This window comes from Carlito syrichta, unplaced genomic scaffold, assembly GCF_000164805.1.
Source record: "Carlito syrichta isolate Samal-C Ts95f unplaced genomic scaffold, Tarsius_syrichta-2.0.1 Scaffold307129, whole genome shotgun sequence".
Classification (NCBI taxonomy): Eukaryota; Metazoa; Chordata; class Mammalia; order Primates; family Tarsiidae; genus Carlito; species Carlito syrichta.
In genome coordinates, this window is record NW_007251225.1 from 76,687 (window position 1) to 81,768 (window position 5,082).

Sequence of the window (5,082 nt, forward strand, 5' to 3'; positions counted from 1 at the left end):
CCAAGTAGCCAGAATTACAGGCATGTGCTACCACACCCGGCTGATTTTTTTATTTATTGTGGAGATGCAGTCTTGCTGCCCAGGCGGGTCTCGAACCCGTGGGCTCAGGCAATCCACTTACCTCAGCCTCCCAAAGGCACGGGATTACAGGGTAAGCCACTGATCCCAGCTAAGGGACACTTTCTAAGAAGGCAGTAAGATGCAACCTCCACACAGATCTGCAGGGCCCCCCACCTTCCAGCTTGTGGGGCATCCTCCTGAGACACAGAAGAAACGCCCCAAATCCAGAAAGGTGATCCTTAGTGAGTTGCAGTCCCACTCTCAAGACCTGGTCCCCAGGAACATTCTCTTGAAGGGGACCTTGAATGTGCATGGGGTCCACCTGGCATTCCCCCCAGTCATGCACCTGGAGCCATGTGATTGAGCAGAAGCTGCTAAGCTCTGTCCTGGGTTGAGGGTTTATGTGGGGCAGAGCCAGATGAAGGAGATGAAGAGCTGGAGCCTGGGGACAGGACTGGAGGGACCTCGGAGGTTTCTTGAACCTTGGGGGCATGTTGTTTTCCCCTGGCTCTGCCCATCCTGGCTAGCAGTATATCTCTCACACCCAGAGGGCCTGCGGGCTGAGTTCCCCTCAGCTAACACGCCATCTAGTGGACTGCAGGCCCTTTGCTGGGAGAGGGCTTCTGAAGAAGAAACACACTCACACTCTGAGATACTTGTGCGTCCTGAGCTGCCCCAGTCCGGCAGGTCAGGGTGCAGGGGGCTCGCCCTTCATTGGTTGGCAGCGTCTTCCCATCCAGACTTGGTCTCCAGGCCCAGTCCTCCTCCAGCATCTCCTCCTCTGTCCTTCACTCTCCCTGGCCCTAGAGGGCACTCCCTGCTTAAGAATGGAGCACTTGGGCTCTGACTCCCAAGTTCACTGGAAGACATTGTGTTCTTCACCATGTGTTCTTTCTCCACCAGCAGGGTGGGAGGGATAGTGGGGGGTGGGGGCCGGGGACTTGCAGATTGGAAGCCCAAAGAACCTGGGTGGTGACTGCCTAAGAGGACCAACAAATTATGTGCCCCATTCAGGGACCAGCAAATTTGGGGGGACTAACAAGATGAAGGTCTTCTTGTTGCAGCATCTGTTCTAAACAAGGGCTTCAGGAGGAAGGAAGAGAACCGTGTTGGGTCACCCCTCTCTGGTTCTGTGAATTTAGGACTAAAATCCTAAGAGGACCTCCGAGGTCCAGAAATGACCTGACCCTTGCTAAACCTTTCTCCCTTACCAACCTCATATCCCACTCTGCCAAAACGGGCTCCCATTGCTCCCTGGCCCTGTCCTGCCCTGAAAGACCCTACCCAAGTGCCCCTGCCTCACTCTTCACTCCAGCCTGGAGATGCCACTGTGGCCTGGCTTCCTCAGAGAGGGCTCTGTAACCAGTCAGAACCTACAGAGTCCCAGAGTTCCGCCTCTCCGTCACAGCGGTTGTCACAAATTGTAATTCTAACCTCCTCGAGGGCAACTCCCAAGTCTGTCTCTGTACCTGCCTGGCACAGCAGGTCATGCTTTTCAAAGGTATGGAAAGAAGGAACAAGAAAGAAAAACAGACACATGGGCTGTGAACCTAAGGCAGTGGTTCTCAGAGTGGCTCCTGCCCTGGGGGAACGCCAAGACTCTTTAAGGGGTCCTTGAGATCAAAACTCCTTCCGGATGAATACACCCTGAACTGCCCACCAACATGAAGCTGCCCAACAAACCAAGACCTCCAGCCCCTCACTTTCCTCACCGTGCTGGTGTTTGCCCTGATGACAAAAAAACAGTGGTAGGTAAAACCGCTGGTGACTTAGCATGAATCTAGGCATGGCACCAAGCGGCACTAGCAGTGATTGTATTCTTCACAATGTGTTCTTTCAAGAAAGAGAGACTCACTTAAGAAAGTACTTGGGCAGTAGGAAGAACATGGAATCAACCGTGATGCCCATCAAAAAAGGACTGGATTTTTTAAACGTGGTACATATACACAGTGGAACATTATGCAGCCATAAAGAAAGACAAAATCATGAACTTCACAGCAACCTGGATAAACTTAGAGTCTATAATACTGAGTGATGTATCACAGAAACAAAGAACTGAGTATCACATGTTCTCACTCATAAGCCAACCTTGAACAATTACCATCATACTATAAGAAAAGGATTGGCAGCAGCAGGAAATTGCCGGGGTGGAGAGAGGAAGGCAGGATTGGTAGTAGTGGGAATCTGCCGGGGGAGAGGGGGCACACTTCATCAGCAAGGGTACCTGCACAATGAACATTTGTATATTTAACCCTGAATTGTACCCCACGTCTTTAAAATAAAACAATGAAAAGATAAATTAAAATAAAATTAGCCACTTAAAATTTCCTTTTATTTAAGAATAATAAAGATTTTTTTTAAAAAGAGTGTACTTGGGGCCATTGCTTTGTTAAGCTCTGGTGTATCCACGTGGCTCTTTAAGCCATGTTTCCTAGCTTTGGCCTGCTCCCCTACCTCAGGGAGGTGAATCTCTTCTCTCTCTAGATAAACTATAGTTTTCCATCTTAAAAAAAAAAAAAAAAAAAAGCTGGACTCGGTGGCTCAGCCTGTAATCCCGCGCTTTGGGAGGCTGAGGTGAGTGGATTGCCTGAGCCCGCGGGTTTGAGACCCACCTGGGCAACTTAGCGAGACCTCATCTCTACAATAAATTTTTTTAAAAATTAGCCGGGTGTGGTAGCGCGCGCCTGTAGTTCCAGCTACTTGGAAGGCTGAGGCAGAAGAATCACCGGAGCCCAGAAGGTCGAGGCTGCAGTGGCCGGAGGGGCAGCCACTGCACTCCAGTCTGGGCAACAGTGAGACTCCAACTCAAAAAAAAAGAATGTGTTTGGTTGGCAGTCAATGGACAATGCCAGGAGAGGGAGGGAGGAGGCAGTGAGGGAGGAAGAGAGGGAGGAGGCAGCCTCACAAAGAGTACCTGGTGCTAAACCAGGGGAACTGAAGGCCAGCTGGAGGGCCAAACTTCACCTGCACGAAGCCTGCTGGTGTAACTAATCCTGACATGTACCCCCACATATCTGTAAATAAATAAATAAATAAATAAATCCCCAAGAAGAAGAATGTCCTTGGCTGCTTTTCTTCCTATAGATCAGCCCAGGCTGCTCTGCTTATGGAGTAGCTTGCTCTCTGTCATTTCAATAAACTTTTAAAAAAAGAATGTGCTTAAGGAAGCAGTGAGAAGTATTCATTTTATTAAATCTCAATCCACATTCTCTCAAGGAAAAACACTGTGTGATTGAGATGTGAGCTGAGCCAACCATTTTTTCACAAAGCACCCAAATAACATAGAACCAATAACAGCCCAACTATGGATTTTCATATTTGGGCATATGACAGACTTTTTCTCGTAAATGAACAAAGTGAGCCTATCACTTCGAGGAAGACAATTAATAGAATTTGTTAGCATGATAAAATTGGAGTTTTCAAGAAAACATTAGAATTTTGGAAAGTTTGTGTCTGACACTATGAGTCTGACTGCTTCTCAATGCTTGAAGACTTTACTGATGAGATCAGTGGTGATATTAACAAATGCAGTTTATTTACATGTGTGTGTGTAGTACATATAAATATGAACATATATTGGGTAATAAATGATGTCAGCACTTAGATTCATATAACTCAATCAACCAATATTTTCCAAATGACTAATAGATGAAGTCAAAAAGTCATGACTGGATAAAAGATTCATTCAAATTTCAAGACAGACCAATTGAGTCTAATGCAACAGTGTACAAGGAATTCATTGATATGGTTTCAGATTCTGTGTTGCAACTGACCTTAAAGAAACTACCACCTGAAATAAAACAAAAATAAAGACACATGCATTTAAGAAAAATAAAAAGAGGCCAGGTGTGGTGGCTCAAGACTGTCATCCCAGCACTTTGGGAGGGCAAGGTGAGAGAATTGCGTGAGCCCAGGGATTTGAGACCAGCCTAGGCAACTTGATGAGACCTCATCTCTACAATAAATAAAAAAAAATTAGTTGGAAGTGGTAGATGTGCTTGTAGCTCCTGCTACTTGGAAGGCTGAGGCGGAAGGATTGCCTGAGCCCAGTAGGTCAAGGCTGCAGTGGCCGTAAGTGAGCCACTGCACTCCAACCTGGGTAACAGGTTGAGACTCCAACTCAAAAATAAATTCATAAAAATAAAAAAAACAATTTTTAAATCTACCACTTGTTGAGTTTTGGACTATCAAAGAAGACTATTCACAATTATGTTTAAAGGCTATTATTACTTGTATCTCTTTTCCAATTACTTATCTGTGGGAAACTGGATTTTCTTCATGTTAGGGTACAGACAGGGTGAGGGTGGACAGAGAGGTGGAGAGGCAAGGGGAGGCGCAGCACGAATAACCCAGAGATTCAAGTAATTGCAAAGAATTGAGACACACAAAAAGGTTAAGAAAGAAAAGTTTATTTAAAAGTAAATTAGAGAGAGAGAAAGAAGGGAGAAAGAAGATTCACCTCCCCAAAGTGGGGGAAGGGGCCAAAGCCAGGAAGCATGGCGACAACCATAGCTCAAAGAGCACATGGCTACACCAGAGTCTAGCAGGGCAATGGCCATTGGTTGCTTGTGGTTGAGTCCTTTTAACCATTTCCCTAGATGGGGGAAAATCATAAAGGTGATTGGGTGGTAGTCTGCTTCCACGTCATCACAAAGGGGCAGGCAAGTGCAGGTACTGATGTCAGGTGATGGACAGCAGGCAGATGGGTGGGTTAGTCACATGATTGCTGCCATGGTGGGGCTTATCTATGTCATGTAGGTCACAAAGGGCTGATTAGGTTAACCCTGGGAAGGGTGGGGGTTCCCTGCAAGAGACTTGTTAGACATTTGCAACTCACAAACTCAGACATTTGCAACTCACAAACTCTTATGACTTTGGCCAGCCAAAGTGTGATCTTTGATCTTCAGTCTTGACAAGGAGCCTAAAAGTTTACTAGAAATTATGCTAAACCATGAATGGTTGGGTTGTCCTGGTCTTGTGGCAGGAGGCAGCATATGCTCAAATATATTTCTTGTGTGATTG